Source organism: Chiloscyllium plagiosum, chromosome 8, assembly GCF_004010195.1.
Source record: "Chiloscyllium plagiosum isolate BGI_BamShark_2017 chromosome 8, ASM401019v2, whole genome shotgun sequence".
In the NCBI taxonomy this organism is placed as follows: domain Eukaryota; kingdom Metazoa; phylum Chordata; class Chondrichthyes; order Orectolobiformes; family Hemiscylliidae; genus Chiloscyllium; species Chiloscyllium plagiosum.
Genome location: NC_057717.1, coordinates 35,050,456 through 35,061,001, shown reverse-complemented (window position 1 = coordinate 35,061,001; position 10,546 = coordinate 35,050,456). Strand labels below are relative to the sequence as shown.

The window sequence follows — 10,546 nt, the reverse complement described above, 5'->3', positions numbered from 1 at the left end:
ATTAGTGAGAAGCTGAATAGTCTTCGACAGTTTTCCCCGGAGCTTCGGGCCTGAGGGATGTCCTTAGAAAAGTTTACAAAATCATGAGGTAGACGAGCAGAGAACATAGTCAATCTACACTTTTTCAGACGTCACGTGAGTTTAAAGCGAGATATCATCGGTTTTATGTGAGAGCAGTACAATTTGAAAGGGATGTGAGCAACACTTGTTTTTAATACAGACATTTTTGTGCGTGTGGAATAAATGGCCACATTTAGTGGCAGAGTTTGGTGCACTCACAACACTTCAAAGGCATGTAAATGGGTATGCAGACAGGAAGTGTTCAGAGAGATAAGGGACGAATATTGGCAAATATGTTTAGATTAGTTACGGTCATCTGTTCAGCGGGTGCAAGTTGTATAGGAAGGTTTGCTTCCGTGCTCGGCAATTCTGTGACACTCCAATACCTGACAACAGTTTGAAGAGACCGCTTGCAAAAACGCATGCTGTTTGTTACTGAGTCAGCGTGTTTGAATTTTAATTTTTCTTGAGGCGTAATGTTTTGAAATGACACAGAGAGGAATGTTTTCCAGACATTTACAGACAATGACCATTCTCCTTGTTACATTCCCAAGTTCTCCATCAAATAATTTCGTTGACTAAAAAAAAACCTCACAAATCGTGTTATCCCCTTAACTCTCCAGTGAATCCAAAAACTGACAGCTCTTAACGTGTACCAGATGCAAAACACAAAAGGCAGAGTCATTATCAGACACACAAACTCATTACTTCTGTCTGTGAGGCAGTGCGAGACGTGTATGTCAAGAACTGCTCACACAAATAGCACCGAAGCAATTCCAAACGGAGCTTCCCGACATACTGGAGATTTAGTGCATTGCCAAGTAACAGAAAGTGCTCAAGTAACATAAAACAAAACAGAAAAATGCAAAGTGCATATTACCAATTATATTCTCGATTAAATTAGGTCAACAATGCGCTGGTGCTCCATCTGATCGAGAGAGCTAATCTCCAGCCTCCCTCACCAGGACAGTAATGAAGGAAATGAGAGAAATATAACAAAGTTTCACGTTGCGGTTGCCCACCTTTTAGCCACAAAAACAAAAAAAAAACGAGGGAGCAGATTCAGTGCATGATCTGGCTTCACAACAGCGGTGAAATAACGACGTCCACTAACTTTCAGGGAAAGCTGTGAACAACTCACATTGTCCAGAATATGAATACACAGCGCAGGCTGTTTAGTTCCCACATTCTACTGCTGCCCTGACATTCATACGAAAATGTACATTTCAAAGAGAGCGTTTGTAGCTGTGGAATGACAGTGGCAGCTGTTTCCCCTCGCTCTTACTGCCGCCCTTGGTAGTGTCGGGGCTGGTATTCTCATCTTACACGCGGTAGTTGAGTGTGCAATTCTCTGTTGTGGAAAAGCGAAGTGTTTAGGAGCAGACAGATGTGAAGTTCGGATGCTTCTGGAGTTCTAGTTGAAAAGTTCGGTGAAGCCAGGGAGATGGTTTGCAGACTTTTCCTCGCCTGTCTGGGTGACATTCTCAGCGCTGCAGAGGTTCCTGTGAAACGCTGCTCTGATGTTTTGGTACGAATTCATTTCGTTTCATTTCCGCTGCTTCCGCTTGTTGCGATTGCAGATTAGGTCCAACGGATGGAATCCGTGGATGAGTGCCCTGCTTCCAGGAATTGTCTGGCTGTCATCTGCTTGCCCTGTCCTATTATTGTTGTGCTATTCTAGTCGAATGTGTGGCCCTTGCCGTTTGTACGTTTTGCGACTAGGGATTGCTGGACTGACGCCCACACAAATTCTTTGCCAATAACCAATATCCACACACCTTCATTCGCAGATGCATGGCACACAAAGTTCTCAACGAGGATATACTTTGAGGTAATTTTTCAATCATGCTTCCCTGTATTAAAAACAAATTCTGGAAAAAGACATCCAGACTCCTCCGAACACTCAGACTTATGACAGCACAGAAACCGAGAGCCTCACTCAGACAACAACTCACGAGGAAACAAGGCCCAATATCCATTATGTGCAGGTCAAACGTGGTTGACGAGATTCCACGTAGGGACTGCACGAAACACGACATAGGAGAAAGAGGCTGACAACGAGAGAGCTGCATTCATAATTTCATCTGGACTGTAAACGCCTCGGACAGCTGTTCCTTGCAGTTATGCACAGAATATTGAATGTCTCTGATTCCAGGGCTTGGAACCCGGATGATAAAACCGTCTGCAACACTGGTTACTTCCTTGTGTGAGGTAACTCCTGATGGAACACAAGTAACACTCTATTGCTCATTGAGAAATACATCCAAAATAGGAGCTCATAGCAGCATTTCTGTTGTCTTTGTGGTGCTGTCCCTAACGTGTCCTGTGGCACTGCACTTATTCTGTGTTTCCTGAAGTTTCGGCACATGCTTCCACGATCGTATGATGGGCAGTAATCTGCATGTTCGCTTCAATAACGGGTGTGTGAAGCGGAGGTCCACCATTTTCTATTCTATTTTTCTCTTCTTATGCACAACTGCAATACAGTAAAGGATCAATTAATATTGTAAGGTAATATACAGAGGAGTGTGAAATACCGTAGTTTTAATGACATTTATGCAATGGTTAGAGATTACCTTGATTCAGGAAGTAAGGATGTAAAGTTGAGGAACAGTGAGGAATGAACTCACAAGCATGTGTAGTTTACAAGCCCACACGCAGTAACCACAAAGTGAAATAAATCATACAAGGAAAAACAATTGTGTGTGAGTGACAAAAATGGCAATAGTCATGCGTGATCTTAACTTCCCATCTAAGACTCTCCGTTCCATTGTAAAAACGTTTGGAGAACCATAATCAAAAAAATCCCACATGTCCCATAAAACATCACGAGGGATATCTTGGTAATTGATTACTCTACTGGTGACTTAATTTTCCTATTTTCTTGGAAACCATCTCTTTAATTGTGAGCATCAGAAAAGGCTTTTTATTTGCCAGCAAGAAATAAATATGTGATTAACCTTTGTTCGTTTCATGTATAAGAACACTGAGATTCCTCTGCACCGCACTTCTTTTGCGTTTCTATCGATTTTAATAGTAGTGTGGCTTTTTATTCATCCCAACAAAGTGTATGACCTCGCATTCCCGACATGAAACTGCATCTGCCAAGAATACTCCAATTGTTGGAGGGAATCCTGAGGAACAGAATGTACATGTATTTGGAAAGGCAAGGACTGATTCGGGATAGTTAACATGGCCTTGTGCGTGGGAAATCATGTCTCACAAACTTGATTGAGTTTTTTGAAGAAGTAACAAAGAAGATTGATGAGGGCAGAGTAGTAAATGTGATCTATATTGACTTCAGAAAGGCGTTCAACAATGTTCCCCATGGGAGACTGATTGGCAAGATTAGATCTCATGTAATAGCAGTGGACTTAACACCGACCCTTGTGGTACACCGCCAGTACCTGGACACCAAGAAGACCATGTTCCATCAACTACAACACTGTTTTCTATTGGCAAGCCAATTGCTGATCAAAGCTGCAATCTCTCCAACAATTCCATTCCTCCGCATTTTGCCTATTGTGGGGAACCTTATCGAACAACTTGCTGAAACCCATATCCACCACATCAACCGGTTTACTGGCATCTACCTGTTTGGTCACTTTGTCAAAAAAGTCAATAAGATTCGTTAGGCAAGGCCTACCCATGACAAAACCGTGCTGACTGTCCCTGATCAGATTATTCTTTTCGAGATGGTCATAAATCCTATCTATAATAACCATTTCCAACACGTTACCAACAACTGCAGTGAGACTCACTGGTCTGTAATTACCAGGGTTGTCTCTAAGACACTTTTTGAACAAGGACACAACATATGCTATGCCTCATTCCACAGGCACTATTCCTGTAGACAACGATGATTTGACGATCAATGCCAAACGCTCAACAATCTCTTCCCTTGCTTACCAGAGGATTCTAGGGCAGATCCCATCCGGCTCAGCTGACTTATCTATTTTCACACTCTGCGGTATTTCAAAAATCTCTTCCTTATGAACCTCAATCTCTTCTAGTCTGGACGCAAGTATCTCTGTATCTTCCTCCCCAACATTTTCATTTTCTATAGCGAACACTGTCGAAAAATACTTATTTAGTGCTTCCCCTATCTCCTCTGACTCCACACTCAACTTCCCACTATTATCCTTGATTGTCCCAAATTTCACTCTCGTCATTCTTTTATTCCTGACATACCAATGGAAAGCCTTAGGCATAACCCTGATCCTAACTTCAAACAACTTCTCATGTCTCCTCCTGGCTCTTCACAGCTCTCTTTCTAGGTCTTTCATGATATCGTTGGAACCCTCGAGCACTCTAACTGAGTTTTCATATTTTTTCCTAACATAAGACTTCTTGTTCTTCTTGACCAGGGATTCCACTTCCTTAGTAAAGCACGGCTCACGCATTCTATACCTTCCTCCCTGCCTGACAGGTACACACACAGGAGCTTTTCCTTGAATAAGCTCCACATTTTTAATGTGCTCACCCCCTGCAGTTTCCTACCCCATTCTAGGCTACTTAAATCTTACCTCATTGCATCGTTATTTCCCTTCCACCAGCTGATACTCTTGCTCCGTGGTGTACACCTATCCCTTTCCTTCACGAAAGTAAACCTGAGAGAATTGTGATCGCTGTCTCCAAAGTGCTCACCTACTTCCGAATCTAAAACCTGGCCAGGTTCGTTACCCAGTACTAAATCGAAAGTGGCGTCGTCCCTTGAAGGCATGTATGCCTACTGTGTCAGGAAGCCGTCCTGCACACACTGGACAAAAACTGACCCATCTATAGTACGCGTACTGTAGTGTTCCCAGTCAATATTTTGATATTGTCTTGAGTGTGCCAGAGTTTTTCATTGTCCCACTATCCAGCTGAAGTTTGCATTCCTCACGTACGGGAGCGAGAATTCTTTCAATGTCTCAGATCAGTTCCTGTCCCGAGAACATCAGAGTCAATGTCCCGTCCTCTACTCGGTCCGATAGTTCACACTTCTTCATTCTCCTCTGATTCCATTTCCCAAAGAGTTTCTCAAGATTTACAAAGCTGGAGCCTAAATTATATGGTTTGCTTCCTAAACATTTTTTCAACTGCCAACTGACAATATTTTCACAGTATCTCTTCACAATCCTCTGGCTTGCACCATGTCCAGGGATGAGAAGTCCCGTTTGGTGGAGAGATTCCCGAGGCTGGTGAGTTTCACTTTGGAACAAAGATGGTTAAGTAGCAATTTCCTGCAGTTGTTTGTAATGATGGGAGAGGGAGCAGTGGGGAATGAGCAATTTGACGAGCAGGAGGAGGTGTTGCCACTGACCCGAGTCAGAGAACAGAGGACAGGGATTAAAGGAATCTAATGAAAAGCAGCACTTCTGCTTCGGTCTTTCAATAACAACTGCAGAAACCCGATGTGTAGAGCAGTGTATCTGGAAAGAGAAACAGAGATAATGTTTTAAATATGGAACATTTCTGATGAAGAACTCGAGTTTCCCAAGTCTAATCAAATTACCGGTCTGGTTTGCAAAATAGGTTTTCTGATTTTTGAGCAAAATGCATTCTAGCAGGAAATTATATAGAACGTAGTCAGTAGGGCTCGAGCCTACGTGGGAAAACCCCAATGGATTTCGAATCCATCGCTTCAAACACTCGGCCAGGACTACAGACGACGAAGCGGAGTTGAGCATTGACCAAATCAGCCGTGATCTCATTGAAACCTGCCGCTGACTTGATGAGCTGAATGCTTTCATCTCCTTTCATACCTTTGCTGTCATTTGTAAGGTGCGAGACACCAATGTCAAAGAAGAACAGCACAAAGGTAGGCAAAGATATTTGCAGCCAAACTGAGTCAAAATTATTTATTGAAAGGAAAATCACGCTTGGCAATTTGCTAGATCTCTTTGCGAACATGACCAGCAGAGGTAAGCAAAGGAGCTATTGATCTGAGTATTCCGAGACCTGAAGCAAACAAATGTCAGTGATATATTCATTTCTTTTTCTGGTGAACGAAATGTTCTTTCCTGATGGTTACAATGAAAGAGATGGTTTCCAATAAAAGACAAAGATTAAGTCGCCTCTAGATACATTTCAATGTGACACGATTCATTTTCAGTCCCTAATTGATCCAGAGATGGAGTTACTTTTCTTCACTCTTCAACTCCTCAGCATGGAGGTACAGACATGAAACCGCTAGAGATGGGGTTCTTGAATTGGGACCCAGCGACACTGAAGGAACTAGGCAAAAGTGAGGACTGCAGATGCTGGAAACCAGATTTTAGATTTGAGTGATGCTGGAAAAGCACAGCAGGTCAGGCAGCATCCGAAGAGCAGGAAAGTCGACGTTTCTATTGCCAGTCCTGCTGCGTTCTGCAAACAATTTTCGATTTGGGCTCAGATTTCCAGCAACGGTAGATATTTATTTTATCTTAACCTTCATAATGTTTTGGACAAAACCAATGACCTGCCAGATCGGAAAATCGGCAGAAGGACTGGTAAACCGATCTGTTTGCTGAAGAATACAACCATTCCATGAGCGGGAATACGATCCGGGCCACGGTGCTGAGAGGACCGAATCCTCACAAGTAAATAACAAGACAAGGCGATAGATACTATCGTATTTGGTGTAAATAAAACACCCTTTCTGAACATTTTCGTTGCAGATTATTTTCAACTTGTCTTCGAAGATTGACAAAGTGGGAAAAGGCCATTCCGCCCGTGTGCATTGCGACTAATCAGAGAGCTATCTATTGTCGTCGCAGTTTCCAACTTTGGCCCAAACTCTCGTGTGTTCTAATATTTCCAGGACAAATGTCAATGAGGTTATCCTATGTTCTTAAATGGCACAATAATGGGGCAGAAGTATGACACTTCCACAAGGTTTTGTAACTCCTTTGAGGAACTCATGCTCATTTTCACCCACAGAGGGAGACAGACAGGAAGATACCCCCAAACTGACGGAGGTGTCCGTTGTGGAGAGCTGGAATCTGAAACCGTCAATCGGACAAATGCAAGTTTTAAATGCGGAAGCACAGAGGCGACTTCCCGACAGGACTTCACAGGGGAGCGTCAACGTAGACCACGGTTAAAGCAAAACATTCCTACCGCGCCAGGTAGTACTCGAACCTACAATCTTCTGACGCGAAGTCAGACACGTTATCCATTATGCCACTGGCCCAAGAGACGAGCCTAGTGTTGGCAGAATGTCGATATTTAATGCCATGGACTTTCACGGAATCAGAATTAAAAAGGTGAACAAACATTGAAGATAATTACTAACACTGCTTCCCTTCGAAGTTTCCAATTTGTGAAGCAGTGCCTTTCAATGGCAAAGGAGAAACATTTGTCCTCAGCTGCCTGCTTCAGGGTCCCCTCCTTCTCTGGTGGAAGTTTCCATCGTTTTATTCACAGTCACGACGCGATTTCATGATCCAGTCCAGTGAAAATGTGTCATGGTGTCGTCCAAGCAAGACCCTGCAGAAACCCAGCGAGAGACCTCAGGTCATTTCGAGCTCAGAATGTGGAATTAGACGAGATGCGTGACACCTTTTATTGGCGCCGCCAGTTCACTGCAAATTAGCGGCTCAAAACGAGCGGTTGTTAGCATCAGCTTGATTTGTACCTTCCTGCAGTGCATTTGCTAAACAACATCAGACAGATCCCATCCGACCCAGCTTACTTATCTATTTTCACACTCTGCAGTATTTCTAATATCTCTTCCTTGTGAACCTCAATCTCTTCTAGTCTACACGCAAGTATCTCTGTATCTTCCTCGCCAACATTTTCATTTTCTATAGCGAACACTGTCGAAAAATATTTATTTAGTGCTTCCCCTATCCCCTCTTACTCCACACACAACTTCCCACTATTATCCTTGATTGTCCCAAATTTAACTCTCGTCATTCTTTTATTCCTGACATACCTATGGAAAGTCTTAGGGTTATCCCTGAACCTATCTGCCAACAACTTCTCATGTCTCCCCCTGGCTCTTCTCAGCTCTCTTTTTAGGTCTTTCCTGATATCGTTGGAACCCTCGAGCACTCTAACTGAGTTTTCACATTTTGTCCTAACATAAGACTTCTTGTTCTTCTTGACCAGCGATTCCACTTCCTTAGTAAACGACGGCTCACGCGTTCTATATCTTCCTCCCTGCCTGACAGGTACATACTTAACTAGGACACACAGGAGCTTTTCCTTGAATAAGCTCCACATTGTTAATGTGCTCACCCCCTGCAGTTTCCTACCCCATACTACGCTTCCTAAATCTTACCTCAATGCAACGTAATTGGCCTTCCACGAGCTGAAACTCTTGCTCCGTGGTGTACACCTATCCCTTTCCAACACGAAAGTTAAACTGAGAGCATTGTGATCGCTGTCTCCAAAGTGCTCACCTACTTCCGAATCTAAAACCTGGCCAGGCTCGTTACCCAGTACTAAATCGAAAGTGGCTTCGTCCCTTGAAGGCATGTCTACATACTGTGTCAGGAAGCCCTCCTGCAGACACTGGACTAAAACTGACCCATCTATAGTACTCGTACTGTAGTGTGCCCAGTCAATATTTGGATATTGTCTTGAGTGTTCCAGAGTTTTTCATTGTCCCAGAGTCCAGATGAAGTTTGTATTCCTCACGTACGGGAACGAGAATTCTTTCAATGTCTCAGATCAGTTCCTGTCCCGAGAACATCAGAGTCAATGTCCCGTCCTCTACTCGGTCCGATAGTTTACACTTCTTCATTCTCCTCTGATTCAATTTCCCAACGAGTTCTCAAGATTTCCAAAGCTGGAGCCTAAATTATATGGTTTGCTTCCTAAACATTTTTCCAACTGCCAACTGACAATATTTTCACAGTATCTCTTCACAATCCTCTGGCTTGCACCATGTCCAGGGATGAGAAGTCCCGTTTGGTGGAGAGATTCCCGAGGCTGGTGAGTTTCACTTTGGAACAAAGATGGTTAAGTGGCAATTTCCTGCAGTTGTTTGTAATGATGGGAGAGGGAGCGGTGGGGAATGAGCACTTTGACGAGCAGGAGGAAGTGTTGCCACTGACCGGAGTCAGAGAACCGAGGACAGGGATTAAAGGAATCTAATGAAAAGCAGCACTTCTGCTTAGGGCGTTCAATAACAACTGCAGAAACCCGATGTGTCGAGCAGTGTATCTGGAAAGAGAAACAGAGATAACGTTTTAAATATGGAACATTTCTGATGAAGAACTCGAGTTTCCCAAGTCTAATCAAATTACCGGCCTGGTTTGCAAAACAGGCTTTCTGAACTTTGAGCGAAAATTGTTCCGGCAGGAATGCGTTCATAACGCAGTCAGCAGGATTTAAACTTACGTGGGGAAACCTCAATGGATTTCTAATCCATCGCCTTAACCACTCGGCCATGACTACAGACAGAGCAGCGATGTTGAGCATTGACCAAATCAGCCGTGATCTCATTGAAACCTGCTGCTGACTTGATGAACTGAATGCTTTCATCTCCTTTCATACGTTTGCTGTCGTTTGGAAGGTGCGAGACACCAATGTAAAAGAAGAAAAGCACAAAGTTAGGAAAAGATATTTGCTGCCAAACTGAGTCAAAATTATTTATTGACAGGAACATCACACTTGGCAATTTGCTAGATCTCTTTGCAAACATGACCAGCAGAGGTAATCAAGGGAGCTATTGATCTGAGTATTCTTGGACCTGAAGCAAACAAAGGTTAGTGACATATTCATTTCTTTTTCTGGTGAACGAAATGGTCTTTCCTGATGGTTACAATGAAAGAAATGGTTCCCAATAAAAGACAGAGATTAAGTCGCATCTAGATATACTTCAATGTGATACGATTCACTTTCAGTCCCTAATTACCCCAGAGATGGAGAGGATGAGTTACTTTTCATCACTCCTCAACTCCTCAGCATTGAGGTACAGACATGAAACCGCTAGAGGTGGAGTTCTTGAATTGGGACCCAGCGACACCGAAGGAACGAGGTAAACGTGAGGACTGCAGATGCTGGAAACCTGATTTTAGATCAGAGTGATGCTGGAAAAGCACAGCAGGTCAGGCAGCATCCGAGGAGCAGGAAAGTCGACGTTTCTGTTGCCAGTCTTGCTGCGTTCCGCAAACAATTTTCGTTTTTGGCTCAGATTTCCAGCAACTGCAGATATTTGTTTTATCTTAACCTTCATAATGTTTTGGGGAAAAAAAAAACAATGACTTGCTAGAATCGGAAAATCGGCAGAAGTACTGGTAAACCGATATGTTTGCTGAACAATAAAACCATTGCACGATCTGGGCCACGGTGCTGAGAGGACCGAATCCTCACAAGTAAATAACAAGACAAGGCGATAGAAACTATCGTATTTGGTGTAAATAAAACACCCTTTCTGAACATTTCCGTTGCAGATTATTATCTACGTGTCTTCTAAGATTTACAAAGTGGGAAAAGGCCATTCCGCCCATTGTGCATTGCGGCTAATCAGAGAGCCATCTATTCTAGTCGCAGTTTCTAACTTTGGCCC

General features: G+C 43.3%; 1 non-coding gene across 1 annotated transcript; it reads right to left on the bottom strand.

The window, feature by feature from the left end:
• Nucleotides 1–9,350: 9,350 nt before the first annotated feature.
• On the bottom strand, nt 9,351–9,432 carry trnas-aga. Its single transcript has one exon. It is a non-coding gene; the product is annotated as a tRNA-Ser (tRNA).
• Between the last annotated feature and the right edge of the window lie 1,114 nt (nt 9,433–10,546).